The sequence below is a fragment of the Neofelis nebulosa genome, chromosome 14 (assembly GCF_028018385.1).
Source record: "Neofelis nebulosa isolate mNeoNeb1 chromosome 14, mNeoNeb1.pri, whole genome shotgun sequence".
In the NCBI taxonomy this organism is placed as follows: domain Eukaryota; kingdom Metazoa; phylum Chordata; class Mammalia; order Carnivora; family Felidae; genus Neofelis; species Neofelis nebulosa.
Genome location: NC_080795.1, coordinates 317344 through 344229, shown reverse-complemented (window position 1 = coordinate 344229; position 26886 = coordinate 317344). Strand labels below are relative to the sequence as shown.

General features: G+C 38.8%; 1 protein-coding gene and 1 long non-coding RNA gene across 9 annotated transcripts in view; one reads left to right on the top strand and one right to left on the bottom strand.

Moving 5' to 3' along the window:
• Positions 1-26886, bottom strand: part of SPIDR (scaffold protein involved in DNA repair) — a 504687-nt gene that overhangs the window by 335267 nt on the left and 142534 nt on the right. Inside the window, exon 2 of one of the 6 annotated variants that reach the window (XM_058698532.1) lies at positions 24017-24112. The exons of 4 other annotated variants lie outside the window; for them this stretch is intronic. The gene's annotated coding sequence lies outside the window, so the exon portion shown is untranslated. Of the gene's footprint in view, positions 1-24016; positions 24303-26886 lie in introns of those variants that run through there. One more of the 6 variants, XM_058698534.1, reaches the window with a different exon arrangement.
• Positions 1-26886, top strand: part of LOC131494292 (uncharacterized) — a 57343-nt gene that overhangs the window by 29134 nt on the left and 1323 nt on the right. The window contains exons 2-4 of one of the 3 annotated variants that reach the window (XR_009253296.1): positions 8000-8152; positions 17216-17299; positions 24328-24462. This is a non-coding gene — a long non-coding RNA (uncharacterized LOC131494292). Of the gene's footprint in view, positions 1-7991; positions 8153-17215; positions 17300-24327; positions 24463-26886 lie in introns of those variants that run through there. The other 2 variants (XR_009253294.1, XR_009253295.1) reach the window with 2 other exon arrangements.

Here is a 26886-nt window from a genome sequence, read left to right as displayed (position 1 = left end):
TCAATCTGCAGGTGTCTTTAGGTCTAAAATGAGTTTTCTGTAGGCAGCATACAGATGGGTCTTGTTTTTTTTTATCTATTCTGTCACCCTATGAGTCTTCTGATTGGGAGTTTAGTACATCAACATTCAAAGTAATTATTGATAATATGTATTCATTGTGATTTTGTTTTGTGGTTGTTTCTGAAGATTTTCTCTGATCCTTTTTTGTCTTTCATAGTTTGCTGATTTTGTTTAGTGATATATTTGGATTCCTTTCCCCTTATTCTTTGGATATTTATTAGTGGCTTTTGGTATTTGATTATGATTAGGTTTGCATGTAACTTTTTCTGCATATAGCACTCTGCATTAAGTTGATGGTCGTTTAATTTTGAACTAATTATTTCTCTCTCTCTCTCATACGTTTTTGGTATATGTTGTCATATTTTACAACCTCTTATTTTGTGAGCTCCTTGACTTATTTTTTTACAGACATATTTTTATGCTTTTGTGTTTCCTACCTTCATACTGTCACTTCTGATCTCTCCTGTCCACTCAAAGAGTCTCCATTAATATTTTTGCAGGATTAGTTTAGTAGTCATGAACTCCTTTAGTTTTTGTACATAGGCTGTCTTTCTCTGACTGACTTATTTCACTTAGCATAATACCCTCCAGTTCCATCCACATTGTTGCAAATGGCAAGATTTCATTCTTTCTCATTGCCAATTAGTATTCTACTGTACATATAAACCACATCTTCTTTATCCATTCATCAGTTGATGGACATTTGGGCTCTTTCCATAATTTGGCTATTGTTGATAGTGCTGCTATACATAATTATATAATTTGAAACAGTTTCTTAAAGAGCTTGAAATCAAATAAATGAGATATTATAAGCATGGCTCACATTAAATGTTCCAAATGGGTGAAGAACTATTTCTGTCCGATCTGAAACCAGCATAGATACTGAAAGAGATAAAACCTATACCAGGTCTCAAAGCATTGGAAAATTCTTAAATGATGAAGATGAGAAGAGAGAAGGAAGAAAGAAGAAAGCACATAAGGCAGTAAACTACAATGGATATTCAAGATATATAAAAACAAGTCTAGAGAAACGAAAGTTTACAGTTCACACTGGGAAGCAAAAGATAATAAGAACAATATAATCCTACAGATTGTGTGTGTGTGTGTGTGTGTGTGTGTGTGTGTGTAGAGAGAGACAGCACACATGTTCCCTTACATAAAGACAAACCAACAGATCCATCATCCATGGGAACACGCTCTAAATTCATCATTATGATGATGAATTTGGGCAAATTCATTCACATCCTTTGAATGTGGCTTCTTGGTACCAGTAACTGATCTGAGTGAGTGGTAAAGTCCATGCATTCAGACTTGTTTCTATTCCCAACCCCACTAATGAAATGCTCTAACAAATTAAGTTTTGACAACATCTTCATGTACTGAAAGTAATTCAATACACTAAGTGTTAATTCTTTTTTGGCCTACTACTTTAATAATCACTATTCTAAAATTGTTTGGTAACCAAACAGTGCTAGTTAAATACGACAGAGGAAGAGTCAGTTGGTTCAACTGAACCAAGAGGCCAAATTTCTTGCCACTAAGGATAGTGGTGCTACTAACTGAAATAGAGAACACATTCAGGAACAAAGAAAGGGAAAAGAAAATATTATTTCCAAGACAGGGAGTTTTAAATGATCACAGAACTAGCACAGAGAGAGCCATCTGGCAGGAGGCTGAAATGCAGCTGCTTAGCAAAAAAGTCACTGGAGAAGAAATGATCCAAGACTCCGATCTTTAAAATACCTGTGTTGTGGACATGGGTGAGAACAAACCAGCCACAGCATTCATCCTCCTGAGCTCCTTGAACATGAAGGTATATTTATGTGACTGTAGCCTCATCATAGAGGCAACCTCCCTCAGGTTGCATGATAGGGACCACAATGACTCCATGACTTCCATTACTTTCAGGGATTCTTTATTTTGATACTCTTTAATACTGTACAGCAAAATGAAGAGAAAAAAGACCCCATTGTTTCTCTCCTTTAAAATCTGCCAGTTATTTGGTTATGCAAGCAACATTTGGGCAACAGGAAGAGTTGGGATAAAATAAGAAGCATGTACACATACTTAGGTAAACTGATTTAAAGAATAGTAATAAAAAAAATCCTACAATTTTCTAAATAGGTGGATATTCCACAATCACTGTCTTTTTCCTTTAAAAATATAAATTTTAAGTAACTATAATAAATTTTAAACAATGCTCTCTGCAATTCATCTGATAACCTTGAAGCCAACTTAATCCTATCTACAAATTTCTTCATGGAATGCTCAGGAAAGATTCTTGTTAGTGATATCCCTGAATAATTAAAGAACTACCCCTGAACTGAAGTGTCCCAATTTCTTGATTTGATGTAAATCAAATCTAAATCTAAATGCATGTCTACATGAGTAGGGTCCTCTTAGATAAAAATTGTGTCTACTAACAAAATCAAAAAGCAGAAGATAAGCAGATTAAGTAGTGCCTCCGTGGTAAATTTACAATGACAAATGAAACAAATCGGCCAGGTAAAAAAAACACTGCTCTCTAAAATTTAAAAATTAAAGCTTTTACTTCTGAACTCACCAAAAGCAACAGCACAATACTGGTAATAAATAACTACTTCTTTATTTTTAAATGACACCTTTATAGCTACTTACTCAGCTGGTAAAACAAAGAAAAGGAAATAGGAACTAAACTAAAATCACTCTTTCAGATAACCAACTATAAGTCTAAACGGCTCACCTGACTCATATTTCATGCAAAACAAAAGTCCCAAGCCCTTGTTTTCACAGCCCAGATGAGAAGGTGTCCATGAGAGGAAGAGAGGCAGGCTGGGAGTGGGGGTCATGGAAGACCCCTCGTATACCTGCAGGTGAGGGGGCAGGTGCTGGCTGCACCCTGACTCGCAGGGCCAGGCGTGTTCCCCATGCCACATCCTGTAGTCATGGTTTCTGCTGAGGACTCTCACTCAATTACTGACCAGGTCCAGGCCTGCCCTTGTAAGATCTCATGAGATCACCAAGAGCCGGGCTATACTAAAGTCACCATGTTTAGCCTGGGTTCAGACTCCCTTTCTTAAAGCCCACTACAAATGAGAACAGTCAATGGCATTTTAAAGAAAGAACAAAAGAATTCTAAGACCCTGACTGCCTAGAAGCTTTTACATCTAATAATAACCGTGAAATGTTTTTTTAAAATGTTTATTTATTTATTTTTGAGAAATAGATAGAGGGAGAGCACAAGCAGGGGAGGGGCAGAGAGAGAGGGAGAGAGAGAATCCCAAGCAGGATCTGCACTTGCAGCAGAAAGCGAGATGCAGGGCTCAATCCCACAAACTGGATGATGATCTGAGGTGAAATCAAGAGTCGGACACTTAACTCACTGAGCCACCTAGGTGCCCCTAACCACTAAATGTTGTTATGAGAGGTGGACAGTGAGGGCAACAGCAAAAACGCCACAGAAAATAAGCCACGGCAGCTGTGGCAAATAAAATCACAAAAACTAAGACAGCTCTTAAAAATTAAGGGGAATGAAAGACGACTGGTGGCTAATAAACCAACAAAATTAGTTAGCAAATGCTTTCATTTCCACTCCCAAGACTAAAATGGGATTCATTCATTTAACAAATTAATTGAGTGCCTCCTGTGTATCATTCTGGGTACAATGGATATAATGGGGGGGGGGCACCAAAATTTGTATCCAAGTGGTCTTTAAATTTCAATGCAATCACACACACACACACACCTGAATTGGGCTCTTCTCTGGCTATTAATCAAGAACTGCTCAGCTGTGTGGAAAAGGATAGCAAAACCACCAAAAATGGATTGATTATATATATATCAGACTCCCAGCTAATAGAATTTAATTTTCTATTGGGATTAAAAATCAATGAACACAGCACAATTCTAGACAAGAAGGTCATAAACTACTGATAGGAGACATACTTTCGCCATTTGCTTGATATATTTGTGATTGAAACTTTATCCATGAAAACTGGAGCCAGCTAGTGAGGAAAAACAAGACCTATAGGTTTTCTCACACACTGAAGAAAAAAACCAAATCTTTTCTGAGGTAAACAGGTTTAACAAGCTACACCCATGGTCACGCCTCTGTAAACCACTTGGCTTGCCTTCCTCAAATATGTTTCCAACCTCAAATTCCAGCCCGATGAGAACAACAGAACTCAAGTCCTATCACCTTGGTTCACAAAAGCACCATTCCACCTCATCTTAAGGTCCAAAGAGAAATAGAAACAGCAGGGCAAAGGTGCACTTTAAGAGAAAGGGAGACAGAGAGAAATTACAATGCTCTAGAAGGAACCTGCTGGGTCAGTCACAGTTCACCAAGCAGCAGCTCTGAGCATAGGCCAAAGGGCAGAAATCCGCAGACAAGTGGAGACCTGCTCAGAACAAGGCCTCTGTAACCCGGCTACTGTGATTACAGAGGACAAGAGAAGTACCTCCTTCTCCAAGGAAGACAGCGTATAACTGTGGAAAATGGAAATGGTCTGTGACACAACCTATTCGGCCGTTCTCTGTTTTAAAATATGTTCAGAGACAGACACAGCGTGAGTCTTTCTGCAACACTGCCGTCCAGCACACCCGGGCAGTGGCAGCATACCTTGTTTCTGGTCTGCTGGAGGCTGAAGGGTCCTCAAAACTGATCCTCAAAACCGGGGCCTCAAAATTAAGAGAAACCCAAATCACAGCACGTTCTAAAAAGTAATCTGTTCATTTATGCGAATGGAACCAGAGGCAGGACACACGGGTTCTTTCTGGTTAGAAGTGAGGCTCTGTTTTTATTCAAGATAAAGAATTGAAATCTTAGACAATGGTGGACTGGGGAGGGAAAAAAAGGGAAGAGATTCAGAGGGGCCTAGAGAAGGCAGAAAGCTTTAACAGAAACAAGCCAGGCAAGTGTCCTGAGAGAACAAAGGCCATAAACAAAAGCAAAAACAGTACAATTGCAAGGACACAGCCCTATACAGTGGACCGGGATGTGCACCTCCAAACACAAGTTCCATGAGATGTTAATAGGTATCATATCAGTTTGAATAAACTAGGCTGGATAAAATTGAATTGCTGTAAGATTTCTCAAGAGCTTTTAAGCATTGTGAACTCTAAGAGGGGGCTGTAATATGCAGTGTTTCCTAAACATATCTGACTACGGTTTGCCCAGTTTTTCACCGAGCATTTTGTGAAACGGAAAATTTTAAACACTTTATACTTTAATCATTTTAATGGAAATACCTCAGAAATGAGTTTTCCATAACTTACTCTACTTCTATCAATACAGTTTAATATTTTCTCGACAACTTACAATTATTCTTGTGGATAACCATTATTTTAGACTGTGAAGTAATGTGCTTCTGCATATGCCAGATGGGTTTCCTTCCCTCTGTCTACAGGCTTTTGGCTGGCCTCAACCTTACCTGGCCCAAGTCTGCTCCTAGCAGCCTTTCTGATGGACTATCAAACTCATGGAACTCTTGCTTGCCTGGGGTTTAGAAACCAGGAAACAGCAAGGCTCAGTGTTGGACATCAGAAGACTACTGTAATTAGTAAGATACGGATTTTGCCATTTAGAGATTTATATCTGGCTACTTTTTCACAACTGAGTTGAGCCACTAATAGCCCAAAATACTAACTGCAAAGCAAATCAACTATCAGTTATTTCAGAGGCCCAGGGCCTCCTTCTAGTCCAAGGTTACATGAAAAGGCCCTCATCAGATTTCAGTCAGATGACTCTAACCATAACATATACCTACATGAAGACGCTTCCTTAAAATAATCAAATCTGATCAAATAATCCTCACAAGACTTCTTGTGAGGCAAGGCAAAATAGGTACTCTGAAACAGAGGAAGATTAAATGATTTATTTGTTAATGCCCAGAGCTATACAAGTTAAGGGGATAATCTCAGGAATCCCCACTATCTACACAGTATCCTACACAAATAATACCAGGCTCTGTCTAGAAAATGCCAGCCAAAAGAATAGGGGAAAAATGCTATACTCATACACACACACACACACATACTCATATATACATATGCATGTATATACATTTAACTTCAACAAAAAAGGCAAAATCAATGATCTCTAAAGAAGGAATCTGTCTTGTGTACTTTCCCATAACTATGAGGTTCAACAAAGGTGATACATCAAGGACTTTAATAAAGGAATTTAAAAGGTATAATGTTTCATAATGCTTATTTCATCATTATTTCAAAAACTAAGAGATAATATTTAATATAGTGTTGGGAATTTTATTGGCCACGATGAGCTAAAACAATATTATGGAGATAAGTCATCTCTGAAAACGATTAATCTTTGACATTCATGCAAGAACATGAACTGTGAAAAAGAGTGCCAGATTGTTTCAGTCTCTGTAAAAATGAGGAAGAGCAAAAGTAGTCCTGGACACCTCACTCTTGAGAACATATTTGGTTTAAACTGTAAATTCATACAAAACAATGTTTATTTTGGTGAAACTTTAAAGACCCATGATGTTATAAAGTTATCCTGGGGTTTTTATGAAGTCATGTAGGTAATTTCTTACTTGAAAATAAAAGATAATGCTGACTAAAATAATCAAATCACTAAAAGAATATATTTGAAATATAATTATAACTAGCAGAAAATTTACAACTAGCAACCATTTTGTGTTTGCTTCTGAACACAAATTTTGTGTTTTTGAACACTTATTATGGGGTGTTCATGAAGTGTTAACTCAGGTTAACAACCATGAGCATTTTCAGAAGGGCCTATTTTCCTGCCTGGCCCTTGACTGGCACATGTGAATTGATCTGTTGGGAGTATTCTGACAGAAATGTTTTGCACACTCAGTGCCTTGGCCACATTGTACAATTTTGTCTAGACAGTCTGTGCGAACAATGTAATTTATGGTGAACATCTGCTTTCCTTCTGAGGGACTAGAGTTTCAGTCATTGCAGTCAGTCACACAAGCACAGGTACCTACATGATGGAACCCCAACAGAAACCAAGTGAGCTTCCCTGGTAGACAACACTTTGCACATGTTGCTGCAAAATTCATTGCTAGAGGAATCAAGTGTGTACTCTGCAATTCCCCTAGGAGAGGACTCTTGAACACTTGAGGCTGCTTTCCATTTGTGTTGTTTCTGATGTACCTTATCCTTTTGCTAACTTCTTTGTGTCCTTTGCTATAATAAACCACAGCCTTAAGAATAATGACTTCCAAGTCCTATGATTCCTTCCAGCAAACCCCTAGGCCTGAGGATGGTCTTAGGGATCCCAGACACATAGTTTATAGGATTTTATTAATTTTAACACATTTCCATCACTTCAGTAGAGTCAGGGGTACCAACTAATCTAATCCAGGTAATCAGGGATAGCTGGATACATTTCTTTTAATAAAGTGTATTCAAGACCTAGAAAGGTATCAGTCCCCATCCATGGAAGCCATCTAAGTTTAAATGAATATGGTTTTAAAGCAAATCGCCATCTACAAATTTTCTATAAAGGACCATACAGTGGCTATTTTAGACTTTTGGGCCATACAATGTCTTTTATAAATACTGAACTCTGACATTGTAGCATGAGAGCAACCACAGACAACACCTACACTAGTGAGGGTGGCTGAGTTCCAATAAAAATTTGCAAAGACAGGCACGGGGCTTGATTTGGCATGCAAGCTATAGTTTGCCAACCCCATTGCAGAATGATTGTGTTTCAAGAAAAATGACTTTTCTCAATTTCTATTCTAGGTAAGGGAAACCACAGATAAAAAAAAAATAATAATAAAATGACGACAACAACAACAAGAGAAATGAAACTAAGGAAAATACCAAGATTTCTTTTCTCATCATTCAGTGCACCTTTAATATACTGCAATAAACTAAATTGCCTAAATTAGAAGTCTAAAGAAATTTTATTTTATTATTATTTTTTTTAATGTTTATTTATTTTTGAGAGAGACAGAGCATGACAGGAGGAGCAGGAGAAAGAGGAAGACACAGAATCTGAAGCAGGCTCCAAGCTGTCAGCACAGAGCCCAGCAATGGGCTCGAACTCACAAACAACAAGATCATGACCCGAGCTGAAGTCAGAGGCTTAACCGACGGATCCACCCAGGTACCCCAGAAGTCTAAATAAATTTTAAAGTTCAACTTAGTATTTACTTGTACCCACTGTGGCCTCAGCACAACAGAAGTCATGAAGGGAAAACCCAAATATAAGACTGGTCACTGGCACTGGGATATCCCTAGACTGATTGACATTCTCCTATATTGGTTTTCTATTACTTTATTAACAAATTACCAAAGCACTGAACTCAGTCACTTAAAACAACACCCATTTATTAGCTTTGTTCTATTATTCAACCTTTATCTGGACAAACAGGAGTTCAGGCATGGCATGGTAAGTACTCTACTCAGTCTCCCAAGGCTAAAAACAAGGTGCTGGCTGGCTGCTTTCTCATCTGGAGCTCAGGATCCTCTTCCAAGCTCATGTAGTTGTGGCAGGCAGGACTCAGTTCCTTGCATTCCTAGTAGTTGTCTGACTGAGGTCCCTGCTTTCTTAATGGCAGTCATCTGCGGGCAGCTCTCAGCTCATATTACTTTCCACAAGAGATAATCTTTTTCCTCTGGCATCCTCATATAGCTTCCTATAACTGGTTCTTATAATCAAAATTTAAAACATTTAATCTGTCCAATAACTGGATTATTACTCAATGAATATCTCAAAGTATGCCTAATAAAATTAAAGCCCCTAAAAATTAGTGAGAGATTTTTGAAATGAGCTTTTTCTTAGAAAGGATCCTATCTTGGGGCGCCTGGGTGGCGCAGTCGGTTAAGCGTCCGACTTCAGCCAGGTCACGATCTCGCGGTCCGTGAGTTCGAGCCCCGCGTCAGGCTCTGGGCTGATGGCTCGGAGCCTGGAGCCTGTTTCCGATTCTGTGTCTCCCTCTCTCTCTGCCCCTCCCCCGTTCATGCTCTGTCTCTCTCTGTCCCAAAAATAAATAAAAAACGTTGAAAAAAAAAATTAAAAAAAAAAAAAAAAAAAAAAGAAAGGATCCTATCTTAAGAACAGTTAAGATGATAGATTTCCTGTGATTGAAACAGACTTTCTGGAACACTGGACCAACATTAATATGAATCTAAGCATGCAGGCAATATGTAACTTTGAATAAAGTCAAACTGAAAAAGCCTTTTTATTATGGTAGGCTCTTAATACAACTTGTAACAATCCAAAATTTATACAATCCCTTCCTTCATCATCCACATCTTACTGATTTAATGACAACCGTCATAAAAGAAATGGAACAAAATAAGAAATTTTTAATAGCTTGAGAATGTAAAACTGTTAGAGATATTTCCTTAGAGGCCCTGCTTAAAATTTTTTTTTTTGTTTTCTTAATGGCTATTAATAAATAATGGAATAAGACCATCCACATTAGACAAAGAGAATCACATGCCTAGAGAACTGCCTACCAGTTTTGGCTACAAATCCACCTGGCCTCATCTATTAAAAATTAAACATTGTCTATTTTTTTGTTTATTTATTATTTTGAGAGAGAGACAGACAGAGTGTGAGTAGGGGAGGAGCAGAGAGAGAGGGAGACACAGAATTCGAAGCAGGCTCCAGGCTGAGCGTTAGTTAGCACAGAGCCTGACTCGGGGCTCAAACCCCATGAACTGTGAGATCGTGACCTGAGCCGAAGTCAGATGCCCAACTGACTGAGCCAACCAGGTGCCCCAACATTGTCTATTTTTAAAATGGCTTTCTTGAAATGGATGGCTTTGCCTCCTTGATTAAAATAGGTATAATTGAAAGCATACTTGTCCAGAACAAATCAGAAGATGAAAATTCAGCTCTTTAGGAAAGCATCTAAAAGTAAACTGTCACAACAAGGACCAGGGTAGAGAAAAATAGGAAGATACTCTTTCTGCTAGACACATATTAAAAAAAAAAAAAAAAAAGAGAGAGAGAACAAAAGTCAACCTAGATAGATATTTAGACTTCAAACTGAAATAAATAAGACTTGTAAAATAATTAAACCCAAACAATTTGGAAATATAACCCAAATGGGGAAATTTATATTTTTATTGTTTTCTAGGTAATAAAGTTTAATTGCTTTTGAGTAAATACAGTTTACTTCAGAAGTTTATATAGACAACAAAGGATATACACACACACAAAAAATGAGGTGGCTGTTTATAATAGAAGTGGTTTCTATTATGCCATTTTTAACTTCTAGAGAAATATTTATCTATTTTATTTTCTTCTTCGGAAATCCTCTTTGACTGACTCTCCTTAATACTATTTTTAAAAAAAGAAAAAGATGGCTCAGTTGAAGGTACCAACACACCTAAAATGAGTCAAACAAATTAACCTACAAGAGCACATGGCAACAAGAACAGGTCAACTTTTATTAAAGAAAAAAAAACAATATCAAAAACAATAACGTGATTAACAATAGCACTTCAAAAGTAAGCCTCAGGGTTAAGCACTTTCCACAATTTATTTCTCCTAGGCCTATGCCCCTGAACATCTATTGTTATCAGAATGTCATTATCTTTCACAATTTCTCTTAATTTGGAATTTCAAGAAATGGAACTTATGCCAGAAAATGTTTCAACACAATCAAATATTAACATGAGTTCAGTAGAAATTTTAAACAATGGTAACTTGGGCCTACCATTAAAATCCTCCTTAATTTGTAAATTCAATACAATGACTGACTTATTTTGAATCTATTGAAAATCACTGAATTGATCTGGTTTGGAGCAAATACTTGGAAAGCCTACATAATGAAAAGCACTGACTTTTTTCTAAAAATAAACAAACAATTACTTTCAACTAGACTACTGTCAAACTTTACACCTGGAAATCTCAAATGCTTTGAATGCTTTTCCCCTACAAACAACCAAAATCAGGCTAATTACTAAAGTATACCAACTCATATATTCACTTTTCTCCACACTTATAGGGTAAAACTTATATTTGATTAGATATGTTTATTTATTTTTTCTCATTCTTTTTTTTACATTTTTACTTAATTTTATATATATATATAATTTTATAAAATTTATTGTCAAACTGGTTTCCATACAACACCCAGGGCTCATCCTAACAGGTGCCCTCCTCAATGCCCATCACCCACTTTCCCCTCTCCCCCACCCCCCATCAACCCTCAGTTTGTTCTCAGTATTTAAAACTCTCTTATGGTTTACGTCCTTCCCTCTCTGTAACTTTTTTTTTTTACCCTCTTCCCCTCCCCCCTGGTCTTCTGTTAAGTTTCTCATGATCCACATATGAGTGAAAACATATGTATCTGTCTTTCTCTGCCTGACTTATTTCACTTAGCACAACACTCTCCAGTTCCATCCACGTTGCTACAAATGGCCAGATTTCATTCTTTCTCATTGCCCAGTAACATTCCATTGTATATATAAACCACATCTTCTTTATCCATTCGTCAGTTGATGGACATTTAGGCTCTTTTCATAATTTGGCTACGGTTGAAAGTGCCGCTATAAACATTGGGGTACAAGTGCCCCTATGCATCAGCACTCCTGTGTCCCTTGGGTAAATTCCTAGCAGTGCTATTGCTGGGTCATAGGGTAGATCTATTTTTAATTTTTTGAGGAACCTCCACACTGTTTTCCAGAGCGGCTGCACCAGTTTGTATTCCCAACAGTGCAAGAGGGTTCCTGTTTCTCCACATCCTCTCCAGCATCTATAGTCTCCTGATTTGTTCATTTTAGCCATTCTGACTGGCATGAGGTGGTATCTAAGTGTGGTTTTGATTTGTATTTCCCTGATGAGGAGCGACGTTGAGCATCTTTTCATGTGCCTATTGGCCATCTGGATGTCTTCTTTAGAAAAGTGTCTATTCATGTCTTCTGCCCATTTCTTCACTGGATTTTTTTTTTTTTCCAGGGGTGGAGTTTGGTGAGTTCTTTATAGATTTTGGATACTAGCCCTTTGACTGATATGTCATTTGCAAATATCTTTTCCCATTCCATCGGTTGCCTTCTAGTTTTGTTGATTGTTTCCTTTGCAGTGCAGAAGCTTTTTAGCTTGATGAGGTCCCAATAGTTCATTTTGCTTTCAATTCCCTTGCCTTTGGAGATGTGTCAAGTAAGAAATTGCTGTGGCTGAGGCCAGAAAGGTTTTTTTCCTGCTTTCTCCTCTAGGGTTTTGATGGTTTCCTGTCTCCCATTCAGGTCCTTTATCCATTTTGAATTTATTTTTGTGAATGGTGTAAGAAAGTGGTCTAGTTTCATTCTTCTGCATGTTGCTGTCCAGTTCTCCCAGCACTATTTGTTAAAGAGACTGTCTTTTTTCCATTGGATAGTCTTTCCTGCTTTGTCAAAGATTAGTTGGCCATACTTTTGTGGTCTAATTCTGGGGTTTCTATTCTATTCCATTGGTCTATGTGTCTGTTTTTGTGCCAATACCATGCTGTCTTGATGATGACAGCTTTGTAGTAGAGGCTAAAGTCTGGGATTGTGATGCCTCCTGCTTTGGTTTTCTTTGTCAATATTACTTTGGCTATTTGGGGTCCTCTGTGGTTCCATACAAATTTTAGGATTGCTTCTTCTAGCTTCAAGAAGAATGCTGGTGCAATTTTGATTGTAATTGCATTGAATGTGTAGATAGCTTTGGGTAGTATTGACATTTTAACAATATTTATTCTTCCAATCCATGAGCATGGAATGTTTTTTCATTTCTTTGTATCTTCTTCAATTTCCTTCATAAGCTTTCTATAGTTTTCAGCATACGGAACTTTTACATCTTTGGTTAGGTTTATTCCTAGGTATTTTATGGTCCTTGGTGCAGTTGTAAATGAGACCAGTTTCTTTATTTGTCTTTCTGTTGCTTCATTATTAGTGTATAAGAATGCAACTGATTTCTGTACATTGATTTTGTATCCTGCGACTTTGCTGAATTCATGGATCAGTTCTAGCAGACTTTTGGTGGAGTGCTCTAAATAAGTGTTACACATGATAGTCTCTATAACTTTTGAAATAAAAACTGTTAATTTAGGGGATTAGCCCATGGAATTTTTTAAAAACATGTTTGTTTTTTTTTAATTAGGACTTTCAATTAAGAGAAAGTTGTAATCTTCATGATTTATCTTTAATTAAAACTAGCAGCACTATTTGAAATACTACTTCTCTGATGACTACAGATTTTCAATCAAGTTTTATAATTCCATTTCAGGAATATGTTCCATAGGAGTGATCTGAATATTTTACTGTTTACCCCCATTTCCCACAATTACATCACTAGCTTGATAATTAAGGAATGCATTCCTGAAGAACCTTATTCTAATTCTAATACCTCTTCCTTTTCATTTTCTTTACACCTACCACAGTACTTAACTCCAGCTAAGAATTTTGGACATTGTGTTAGTTCTTTCAGATTACATATCATTTGGAAAAGTATTATTCCTGGCAGAAAATGACCGACTTTTGACACTGATTCACTTAAAAGAAATTTTAATTCATTGTCATGTACATAAAAAGAAATGCTCTAGTCAATATGGGAAATATACGAGTGAACAAGACATCTTCATATTGATGCAGAGGAAAATGAACTGCCACTTGAGTCAGAGACCTGTAAATTCTGACTTAATTTGTAGTAAATTCTAGCTTCAGTATCTACTAGTGGTATAACCTGGATAAAATTTTTAACCATTCTGAGCCTCAATGTCTCAAATTAGAGAAGAAGAACAATAATATCTACTTCACAAAGTCATCATGAGGATTAAAAGAGCATAAAAAGCACTGTAGGGTATTTAAGAACAGGGACAGTATCCCTGATGCCGAGCACTGGTTATGCAAATTACAAGACTTTCTATCCTTATCTGCCAAGCAAACTTTAATTACATGTATACTATATACCAGGCATTGTTCTAGCTGGGGACAAAAAATAAATGAGACAGTTAAGCTTGACCTCAAGAAACTTACAATGTTGAGGAAGGAAAGGAAAAGCAAACATATCAGTGGCATAAAGAGTAACAGGTGTTACAGAAGACATGGGGCAGGGGAGGATACACAGGGAGCAAGAGATCAAGTTTATGGGCAAGGAAGTTTGATGGGAAAGTCTTCCCAGAAGAAGTGACTTAAAAATGCATCCATCTTTCACAGGTGAGGCAGAGGTTGGCAGGAAGAGAGCACTCTAAGCAAAGACAACAGCAAGAGCAGAAATATGGAGGAATAAGGAGGCTATCAGGTTTGGGAAGCTGTGATGTTATCAGTATGGCAGAGCCAGAGGGCAAATGATATATGGAATTAGGATAAAAGGTGATTACCATAACCCAGAAAGTTCCAGGCAGAGATTTCTAACCACCTGGTAGAATTTAGCCATTTATGAGTGATGCCTACTCCCACCCCCCTTTGGAAGCAACCTACTATATGCCAGAGGCTTTATTTTCATGATCTCTTTTGATCATTACTATAGTCCCATAAGATAGATTTTTTTTTTTTTTTTTTTTTTTTTTAATACACACTTTACAGAGAAGGCCCAAAAAGGTTAAGTTATTTGCTTCCAGGTACAGAGTAACAACAACTGGGACTCTAACCTGGCTCACGTGAAACCATGTCATCCATGCTCTTAACTCTTATGTTCTGTTAGAGTTTTAAAATGTCTTCAGGGCACCTGGGTGGCTCAGTCAGTTAAGCATCTGACTTCAGCTCAGGTCACGATCTCACAGTTCATGGGTTCGAGCCCTGCATCGGGTTCGAGCCCTGCTGACAGCTCAGCCTGGAGCCTGCTTCGGATTCTGTGTCTCCCTCTCTCTCTGCCCCTCCCCTGCTCTCTCTCTCTCTCTAAAAAATAAACACTAAAAAAAAATTTTTTTTAATGTTTTCAAACTGCTTTTGACCACAGTATACATTTCAGCTGGCAAGACATACATCTACAATTGAAACAACAGTTTCATGAAGCAACAATTATACTTTGATGGTTTTCATCGTCATCCCTTAAAAAAAAATCTCTAATTGTACTTTTTAAGGAAGAACAAATGATCAGTAGTGTCAATGCTGCTGATAAGCCACGTAGGATGATGATAGACAGTTTGCCTTTGGATTGAACCCTGTGTAGGTCCTTGGTGGCCTTGGGGAATAGCACCATTGGGGAAGAAATAAAGCTACACAGGAGACGGAGGAGAGACATTAGAGAGACATTAGAGACAGCAAACTTAGAGACATGTCTCAAGAAATTTTATGTTACATGGGGTCTGGGAATGAAGCAGAACCTGCAGGAAAAGCATAGTCAAGAAAGGTGTGAGTTTTGTTTTGTTAAATATGGAGAAAGAACTCTGTCTTTTGCAGGCATAAATAAAAAGCAAACAGTTTGACATTCAAGGCCCTCATGATATTAATTCTCTAATCTCATTTCGTACTGCTCTTCCATAAAAAAACCTAACTCAGTTGCACCAAAATACTGAATTTCCCCAGAATGCTCTTCCTTTCCTTCCCCTTCTCTTTCCCTTTCCCCTCCGCTCCCTTCCTCTCCCTTCTCTTTTCTTCATACTATTTCTTTTATCTGGAATGTACTTCCTCCTTCTTGCCTACTTGGCCACTTCTACTCAATGTTGAAGATTTTGTTCAAGTATCCTTCATCAAAGCCTTTCTCTCCAATCCCAACATTCTATGAGTAAATTTTATAGCAAGCACCCACCTATCTATCATCTAGATTCTACCACTGATATTTTCCTATACTTCTTTTAGCATGTAACTACCATGGAGTTTTTTCCTAACCCACAGAGAGCCTTTTTTTTTTTTTTTTAAATCACCATACATTGCACCCTTTTCTATGTACTAAAAGTATCTGTATACATGTCTGTCCTTTCTTTGAGACTTTTAGCTTCATGAAACCCCAACTTGGTTTGCATGGCTCTAAGAATATAGATTAACTTAGAGGAATTTACTATAGGATAGAATGTGAAATAAATTAACTTTGGCCATATTACTTACTGAAAACTTCTCTCTATCTGATCTCTGAATAACAACAGCAGAAAAATATGTTTTTTTCACAAATACCTTTCCCTAATGTGTTGGGAGCCCTAGGGACAACTGTTCCATCTGAATATCAACAAAGGGGAAATAAACTTTACACCACTTCTGCAGTTGATAGAGAAGGAAACTAAAGAGGTTCCTTCTGCTTTGGAGGGTGAGGAGACATTTCTTTTTACATTAGATGTCATACACACAAAAGGAGGCCCCAGGAGACCACAACAAAAATTTTAAGAGACTATTCATTTGAAAGGTTGACCACTTCTGTTCTGATCCATTGTTATATCTAGGAAACTACCTTTTCAAAAGATAATAATGAAATCAGCTCCTGCACAGAAAAGATTAACAGTACACAACAGAGTGTGCAGAACACAAGAAAGGATGAAATATAAAATTAATGGAGATCTCTTTCCACTCTGCTAAAGAAAAAGACTTAAAATCGGGAGGGTGAGGAAACACACAAAACATCTGTAAAAATAAAAACAAATAGACAAATCAAAAGTCACTGTTGTAAATTAAGGAATTTAATATGTCCATAAGGGAAAACAGCACTGGAAATAGGATCTTTTTTAGACACTGGTGAAAATATTTTCTTTCCACATGTACTCTGTTTCCAAGATGATTAGCCTCTTAAATATATCCTTAGAAAATAAGTTTTTTTCTACAAAGTGTCCTCTTAATAACTGCCATTCAGAATACCAACTGCCTACCATGACACAGCAACCAAGAAACATGAGGCTTTTGTTGGAGACAGTCAACTTGTGATTTCCTGCTAGACTTTCTCAATTCATAGGATGATGAAATGGAATAGTGTTGCAATACATTTATGGGTTTAGGTAAAAACACAGGGCATCCAAGACAGAAGTGGCCAAAGAGAACAGCACCCAGCAGGAAGCTGTTCCTACAAAGGAAATTGCAGTTTCTAAGATGAAGAGGAAGTCAAGAGGGAAAATTAAGTGTCTCAAGAACTTGAGAAAATCTGAAAAAACTACTTATGATCTCAAACATATGATCTCAAAACATTAAGTAGTATATTCAGGTTATCATTAATTATAAATATGAAGCTTTCCCAATGCAGTCTCGGGCAAAGTTCGCCCACAAAAGCCAAATCATGTCTACATTAACTGTCTTTCTGTTAGGATCCGTCAGTATCTTCTGTTCCTTACAGAAAGATCTTCTGGAAAGATGTCTGATGATGATACCGACTGAAAGGAACAGAGGAAGAACACACATTCATCTGCTCCTACACACTGTAAGAATCTTAGTCATATTTCTCTTTGTTTTATGATGTCCTGCAATGTCCTCTTCATGTACAAGCCCATCCCATAATAAGCTTCTCGTCTCTGTATACCAAATGGCTAACTTCTCCTAAAGTTTATTTCCACTTGCCCACAAAATGTACCCTATCACAGAGGACACGTTACCAGTCAGTTGTCTGGTGTTATATGAAATAGCCCAAGCTATCGTTTTTACTGTAATACAACTTTCACATAATAAGGCTTAAGGAAACTTTAGTGAGAGTTGTTTCTATCCCTATAATTGGTACATATTAGGAACTCAATAGGGACTTCATATCCTGGCTGCTTATCTCTCTTTTAATTTTTTTTATCATGCCCAGAATTCTTTTTCTGATGCTTGTAAATTATGCATAGAGCAGATCTTTTCTACCATTAAGCAGAAACAGTATTACAGGCATGTTTGCTTTTAGTCAATAGTAGCCTCCATATATTAAAAAGAAAGAAACTGCTAACAATTTTTCATAAAAGACCATGTGACTTTCTTTCCTGTGTAAGGAAAGTGAGTGTGAAGTGTATCCAGCATGCCACCTTCTCTCTTTACATCAAGACCACACCACAATCACCTCTGCAAGACACTGTGAGGCACTGAGGGTCTGTGGTTAATTATCACTCAAATCTTGTTTTAGCATTCACTATTCTACTATGAACAATCTGCATTCAGGACTGGGAATCTCCCTAGCAAAATCATCTTTTTGACTTCTCAATTCCTTCTGACTAATAACCACTGATGTCCATCATCCTACAGTTTCTACTTTGGCTTTTGGATCACTGTGTTCTTATGATCTCTATCTTCCTTTCTTCCCATTTTTCTTCAGCTGCCCTTTTATCTCCAACTAGTATTTCCTTCCTTACCTTCATTCATTTAATAAATGCTTCCTGAACACCAAGTACTCTGCTAGATGATCCTACTACAATACTGAGTGAAACTCATGCTGGTTATGGACAAGGAATAATCTGTTACAACATAGTATATTAAGTGCTATTCAAGGAAGGAGCACTAAGTGCCATAAGGCACAAAGCCAGATCCAGGGGGCTCAAATAAGTGCTATATCAGCACTTATCAGCCAGGGGGGTCAAATAAGAGGTTTGGGTGGTAGAGATGAACCTGTGAATATGCTAGGACACACCAGGGTGGTAGAATTTTTTTGTCAGCTATTTAACTTCCTTTTATTGACATACTCCCCCTATCTTAAATAGGTAGGTTTTTAAATAAATGTTTGTTTATTTTTGACAGAGAGTGCACACACGTGCACACATGTGAGCAGGGGAGGGGCAGAGAGAGAAGGAGACAGAGGATCTGAAGCAAGCTCTGCTCTCGGAGCAGAGAGCCCGATGCAAGGCTTAAATTCACAAACTGTGAAATCATGACCTGAACTGAAGTCAGACGCTTAACCGACTGAGCCACCCAGGTGCCCCTTAAATATGTGGGTTTATACAATGATGTATACCTGTTGTCTCCATCAACTGCTGTTCACAAACACTGTATTAGTTTTCTACTACTGTGCAGACAAGTTACCACAAACTCAGTGGCTTATAGCCACACTCATTTATGAGCTCATCATTCTATAGGCCAGAAGTCTTGCATGTTCTAACTGAATCCTCTGCTCAGGGTATCACCAAGTTGAAAATAAGGTGTTGGGTGGGATTAGGTCTCCTTTGGAGGGTCTGGAGAAAAATCCAATTCCAAGATCACTCTTCTGTTGGCACAGTTCAGCTCCTTGAGGTTTTATGATTATTTCTGTGCTGGCTGTCAGCCAGGGTACACACTGAGCTCCCACATGCTGCCACATTCTTTGACTTGTGGCCCCTTCCAACTTTAAACCAACAGTAGTACATAAATCCCTCTCCTGCTCTGATTTTCTGTCTCTGACCTCTAGACCCAGATTTAAATGGCTCATAGGATCAGGTCAGACCCACTGAGGATTCTCTTCTTAATGTCTACTGTGCCACACAACAAAATCTAATCGTGAGAGTAAACTCCATCCTACACAGTCTCAGGGATTATGCAGGGCACAACAGGGAGTGGGGATGTTGGAAATCATTTTAGAATTCCACGTACTGCAGTTTATAAAGAAAACACAAGGGGCCCCTGGGTGGCTCAGTCGGTTGAGTGTCCAACTCCTGACTTGGGCTCAGGCCATGGTTCCAGGGTTGTGGGATCGAGCCCTACATCAGGCTCTATACTGGGCATGGAGCCTGCTTGGGATATTCTCTCTCTCTCTCTGTGTCTCTCTGTCTCTGTCTCTCTGTCTCTCTCTGTCTCTCTCTCTTTCTGCCAACCCTCTCCCCCCTTCTGCCCCTCTCTCCCACTCGTACTCTTGGAATGAAGCAAGAATTTTATAGCACTGATTGGAAATAGGGTATGTGAGTTCTCTTTATATAAGGATTTTATTTTTCAGTCCTTATAGTGCAAAATCCAAAAATTACAGACAACTTTCAAAGTTTCTACCTCTAGCCCTTTTACACTTAATCCACTCATCTTTGCAAATGCCAAAGAGACATTTATGCTTGAGTATCTTAGTCAATGTCACATGATAAAACTGAACTGATAAATCCCTTCAGAGTTACCCCTTTCTCAGATTTCCATTACCAAGTAACCAGTGCTCCAGGATCTCAGCTTTAGTGTGATTATTCTTTTACTCTATAATCTCTTTGACATCAAACTGAACTGAAACTAATTCATCAATAAACTTAACAATTCACTCCTCCCTCCATTCTCAAGTATACTGTGTCTAGAACAAGTTCATTAAAAACTCTGGTCTCCTAACCTGACCTCCCTGACACTTTCTATTCTTTCTGTCCATGTGCACACACGCCCCATCTTAACAGGCCTACCAGTAAAGTCCCCCCCCCCCCCCTACATTCAGTGTTATCCACTCCAGAACCACAGTGGCCCCTCATTCCAACACCCAGCCATTCCTTGGGCCCCATACTCACTTGGAACCCAATCATCCTACTACACAGCACACAGCCACCTCTTGGCCACCTCCCTTTCTCATCCCAGCCACAGGCCTCTGCTCAGGGCTCTCGCAGCAAGACACATCTCAGCCTTGGGGGGTTAGCTCCACAAAGGCTTTTCTTACTCTCACCCACAGTCGCCTTAAGCCCTCCACACCTGTTGCCATCTGGTGTTCTCTTTGTCTCACTCCACTCCTACCACTGTTAAGTAGGGCCATTTACCTTCCCTGCTATTATCAAGACCTGTGTGTGTGTAAAGTACACATACATATATAGCCAACTCATGTCTGAACTGTGCAAGTCCACATGTATTTTATTAATATGGTACAGTACATTTTCTTTTTCCCATGATTTTAATATATTTTCCTCTAGCTCAATTTGTAATGATACAATATATAATAGATATAACATGCAAAATATGTATTAACTGACTGCTTATGTTATGAGTGGGGTTTCTAGTCAACAGCAGGTTATTAATAGTTAAGTTCTAGCAAGTCAAAAGTTATATTCAGATTTTCAGCTGAGCAGGAGGAGGGGGGGTGCTCAGTGCCCCTAACCCCTGTGTTCTTCAAGGGATAACTGTATATTCTTTTTCATATCCCTCAGTTTCTTATGCAGCACACATAAGAAGTTAAGCAAACAGTGGTTTTCTCCCACAATCCAATCTATATCTCCATTCTTAATTTCATCTCTTTTTATAATCTCTCTCCCCTTGCCTAGAAGAGCAGTCTTTAAAATAGAGATTAATAAAGTAGGCCATCCACTCTGGTCTCTACAGGAATGAGTCAGTAGTACACATAACAGTCCAGAGTTGCATACAAGTCAATTTATCTAATGTTTAAATGGAGGTAATGGGAGTATATGGAAAACAGACTAGGAAAATAAACCACTTCTTCTAGACATTAAGGGCACAGGGTAAAGGAAATTTCAAAGTAGGAAGAGGAACGGTACTTGGAAAAACACTTCACATGCAGAATGGCATGTGCATAAGAGTAAATAACTCAGCTTCATTAAGAAAAGATGGGAAATGATCTGAAAGTCCACCCACAGAAGAATGGCTAAATAGATGAGGGTATCACCACATGCTAGAATGCTGCCCCAGGGTGATAAAAGGGAGACTTCCCGTGTCACCATGAAAAGATTTGGGCACACTACACGTGTACTTCAAGTGACAAGCATGCTGCCATTTGTTTAAAAGGGCTGGAGAATAAATCTTCACATGCATCTACTTAAATTTCTGGAAGAATTTAATAATACTGTTTGCCTATGGGGGAAGGAAACTGGGTAAATGGTACAGGAGTGAGGAGTGCCATCTGTCCCTATGGCATGCAGACCTTATGAACCTGATACCTAAGGAGGCTGGGGCAAACCTACCTCTGCAAAGTGGGAATGGGGCAAATTTGTCCATAAAGCAATGGCCCAGAAGAAGCTTGATACATCCAGAAATATGCATATATGTCTTTTCCTGATACAGGTCTTCTGGCAGAAGAAAGCAAGCTATACAAATAATACGCCCCAAACATTTGTGGACTCCTTCTTTAGTTACAAGTGCTGTGCTGTATGTACACAGCACAGACACAAGCTGAGAGAACAAGCCACAGGTGCATGAGGGCAGAGGAGGAAGCTTGCAGGGGGCTCTGCCTAGGTGGCACCCACACACAAAGGGCACCCACCTCATTGTAAAGACTGTCCAATCCTGCCATTTGCAACCACATGGACAGATCTAAAGCACATTATGCTAAGTGAAATAAGTCAGGCAAAGAAAAACAAATACTTAATGATGTCACTTATATGTGTAATCTAAAAATGTTAAACTCATAAAAATGGAGAACTAAATGGTGGTTCCCAGGGAATGAGGGGGGGACAAGGCAGATATTGTCTAAGGGTACAAACTTACAACAAGTAGCAAATAAGTCCTAGAGACTGAAATGTACAGTAGAGTGAAAATAGACAACAACATTGTATTATAATCACCAAACTTGCTAAAAAACTAGAAGCTATCCTAACCTCTAAGAAGAAATGAGAATTATATAAGGTTATAGAGATGCTAACTATCGCTACAATGGCAATCATATTACATATGTAATATATCAAAGTACCACGTACACCTTAAATTTACACACTGCTGTATGTTGAATGTATTTCAATTTTTTGGTTGAAATTGATTTTAATTTTTTTTCAATTTTGCTTTCTGTACACATTTATATGACATTTTATCTTCTATTTTTTTAATTTACTTATTTAAATTCAAATTAGTTAACATACAACATAGTATTGGTTTCAGGAGTAGAACCCAGTGATTCAGCACTTACATACAACACCCAATGCTCATCTCAACAAGTGCCCTCAATACCCATCACCCATTTAGCCCATCTTCCCACCCACCTCCCCTCCAACAGCTCTCAGAATATATTTCAATTAAAAAAATTAAAAACAAGGGGCACCTAGGTGGCTCAGTCAGTCAAGTGTCTGACTTCAGCTCAGGGCATGATCTCACAGTTTGTGGGTTCGAGCCCCACATCAGGTTCTGTGCTGACAGCTCAGGGCCTGGGGCCTGCTTTGGATTCTGTGTCTCCCTCTCTCTCTGCCCCTTCCCCGCTCACACTCTCTCTCTCTCAAAAATAAACATTAAATATTTTTTTAATTAAAAACAAATTAATAAGAGTATCCATTTGCTACCTGCCTATGTGCATGCAGGGAAAGCTTGGAAACTCACTTGAGGCTCTGAAGTATTTATGGATCTAAGACAAGCTCTGACCATAAAATAAACTCACTTCCTTATTAAAGATGAAGATGCACTTTAATAAACATTCTTGGATAATAAGGTTTGCTTTACCGGAAATGCCACCAAAAAGACTTGCAGAAAAACATACAGAATTTTGGAAATTCAAATCATAGAGTGTAAGATTTGTCAGAACTGAAAGAAATCAAAGGAAGACTGGCTATTTTCCAAATGAGAATTCTATCCGTGAACTGAAGAGAAAGTGGCACCTGCCAATTGGTAATTAAACAACTGAGTGGACCTAGCCAACCAGTGGATTAGTCCCTCATCCAGGAGTAGGTTCTATACCTTAAGTGTAAGAAAAACAAAAGTGGCTTTGAAGCTGTAAGATCAAACACACTGCCTGGCAGATATTAACTGGACTTATTGTGGTGATCATTTTGCAATATATACAAATATGAAATCACTACATTATGTATCTGAAAGTGATATAGTATTATATGCCAATTATACATCAATTAAAAAAAAGAAAAACAAGGAGTAAAACCAGAACACTGCTTGGAACAATAGCTAGGGTTGTTCTGATAACCTTCAGCCCAGATTAGTCCAATTATGGCAATGGCTCTTCAAGTGAATTTCAACTGAGAGCCGCCAGGAGGCTCAAGCTCCTGAGTCTGGATCAAGGAAGCAAGAGGCACCTACAAGAACACTCAGCTCACAGGACCCTTGGTTTGATGGCCAAAAAAGCAGAAGCCATGCAATAGTTTGGGAGGAGCTAGGGTCAGCTGTAGTCTACAAGGGTTAAGGTGATCACTTACTGTTCTAGGAAAAATATGTAATATACTCTTATCATAAACCAAATGTTTTATTTCATAATTAACCGAAGAACAATTCTTTCATAGGAGCAGTAACAGACACTGAGAGCTTATTCCCCCTTTCCCCCTTCTCCACAAAATAGTAATCCAAGTATACTTGGAACACAAATTCCTACCTTTCAATGAATGTTGTAGACTCTACGACACATCAGCCACCTTTCTTTATGTCCCCTGAATAGCTTGCAGAACTTTGCTGGAAGAGAGTGATTTTCCTTTAACCCAATGAGAGAGAGAGGGAGAGAGAAAGGGAGGTGGGGAGGACTGAGAGAGACAGTACAGTAAATCACCCAGATTCTGGTAGCTTGTCACCACATTCTCATCACTAAATGTGAGCTCTGCAGCCCCCACATGGAATTGCTGCACAGAGCATGTTTCTGCTCTTCTGAATAACAAAATCAGAAAGTGAGTATCTTTTTAAATATTACAGGATAACGTGAATACCTATTATGCTTCCAAACATGCACATGGAACGTAGCCATCCAACAAGTGTTCTTCTTGAGACACTGCCAGAGGCTACGGCAGGGGACAAGGAAAAAAGAGAAATCAAGAAGTGAAGAGTCCGAAATATTTTTCTACCTAAATAAACAAAAAAATCCTACCTGAAGCTTCTATGTCTTGTAATTCCTTTACAGTTACTTTTTTGCCACATGAATTAGCCTATAGGATTCCCCTAGGGCTTACTGTGACATGACCCCCAATAAACTCACTGCTTTGTCATCTCATTGGGTAGAGAAGAAGACATGTGAGCCGACCACCTGAAGGTGGGACAGGATTTGGTCTATAATGGCGATCCCCGCCAGTAAAAAAGAACATGGGTAAAGATGGGTGGAAAGAGCCTGAATTTCCCTCAATTGTTTTATTTCTCAGGCTGAGTAGATTTGTGGGTGTTTTTCTTTTTACATTTTTTGTGTACCTACTTCATTTCTTAAAAAAAAAAAAAAAAAAGGAAAACCCAATGTATATTCTACAAATAGAATAAACCTGACATGGGGGCACCTTGGTAGCTCAGTCGGTTAAGTGTCCAACTCTCGATTTCAGCTCAGATCATGATCCAACAGTTCATGAAACTGAGCTCCAGTCGGGCTCCACACTGACAGCATGGAGACTGCTTGGGATTCTCTCCCCCTCTCTCTCCTCCTCCCCAACTTGTGTGTGCATGCCTGCCCTCTCTTTCCCAAAATAAATAAAATAAAGCTTAAAAAAAGAATCTAATATGGCTAACATGTAACTACAGAGCACAGAGGAAGACCTACTGGTCCGACTCCCACTAACGCTGTAATAGCATTTGAAATGGGAGCTTTGGATCCTGCTGCACATCACAATCACTGCTGGTCTTTAAAAACGCTGCAAGCAGTTCTGTCAGTACCATGCAAAAGAGGGAGGCCAACTCACTTCACAGCCTCTCAGGCACAACATCACAAGCTGTTTTCTGAGCCAGCAAGGCAGGCCTCTACTATGCCAACATCAGAGGAGTGTGCACGTACATGCACACTCATCCAGGCATGTATGCACACATACACTCCACACTGCACCCCCAGCACTCCACTTCCACATCTGTCAGGCTACAGGCTACAGAACTTCCATTACTGTTTTCTATAGTGGCTACACCACAAAAACTGAATTATTAATAAAATGACTTACTGCTATGACAAACTCCTGTAATACTTTATCATTCACAAGCACTTTCATCCTTATGTTGCCCCACCTGAACTTGACAAGGAGCTCTGATAGCAGACATTACTAGCCCCTTTTAGGGATGATAAAACTGAAGTCAGAGAGGTTATGAAACTGTGTAAGGTCACAGCACTAGTACTTTAGATACCTCCTTTTATGTAACTGTGGTCATTTCATTCATTTATCAGTTGTATTTTTTTAGTGTCATCAGTATCACTCATCACCTTTTTTTTGTTGTTCTTAAACGTTTTTATTTATTTTTTTGAGAGAGAAAGAGAGAGCAGGGGAGGGGCAGAGATAGAGGGAGGCAGAGGATCCAAAGCAGGCTCTGTGCTGACAACAGAGAGCCCAATGTGGGGCTTGAACTCACAAACCATGAGATCGTGCGAGCTGTAGTTGGAAGCTTAGCCAACTGAATCACCCAGGCACTCCATTCATCACTTATTTTCAACATTAAAAAGCACGAGGGCATTGTGAAAAAAATATATGTCTCCTCACCATAAACAATAAATGCTGGCTAATCAGCCTTATCCTACCATGAACGCAAACAACACCAAAGCCATGTTTATGATCTGACAGTACCAAGAACAAGGCTGATGGGCACCACAAGATATTTTAAAGCACAAGACAGGGCACCTTGGTGGCTCAGTTGGTTGGGCATCTGGCTCTTGACTTCGGCTCAGGTTATGATCTCACAATGGTGGGTTCAAGCTCTGTGTCAGACCACGCTGAGCACAGAGGCCACTTGGGATCCTCTCTCTCCCTCTCTCTCTCTGTCCTTCCCCCATTTGTGCTTGTGCACGCTCTCTCTCTCTCTCTCTCTCAAAAAATAAAAAAATAAATAAATTTTTAAAAAGCACAAGATGCAAACCAGCAACCGGTGGATAAAGCTTTGTTTTTAGTTTTTTCCCTAAAGAGTGTTTCACATGTGGTTTCTATTTTTCATTTGAACTAGTTACATGTAGAAATTGGGAGATTTCACATGCAGATCTGGATTGACAGCTTCTCTTGAAATTGAGAGGATGTGGCAAAGCTGGAATCACATTCTTACAAAGCAACAGCTGACTGCAGCTTGTTCATGGTCCTTGTGCTCAGCCAGGGAGGCCCTCTGGACCCTCCTGGCTTGTACCAGCCACCTGGGTCCACAGGCATTCACAGGCTTCCTACCCTGGAACTTGTTCTTAAATAGTTAAAATGAATCAATAACAAACAAGGTCAGCAGAATAAACTTCTCCAGGCTTACAGAATTACAGTTTGAGGGTGATATCTGGCTTGGCTGCCTATGGACTACTGAGAAATAACTAGCCACAGA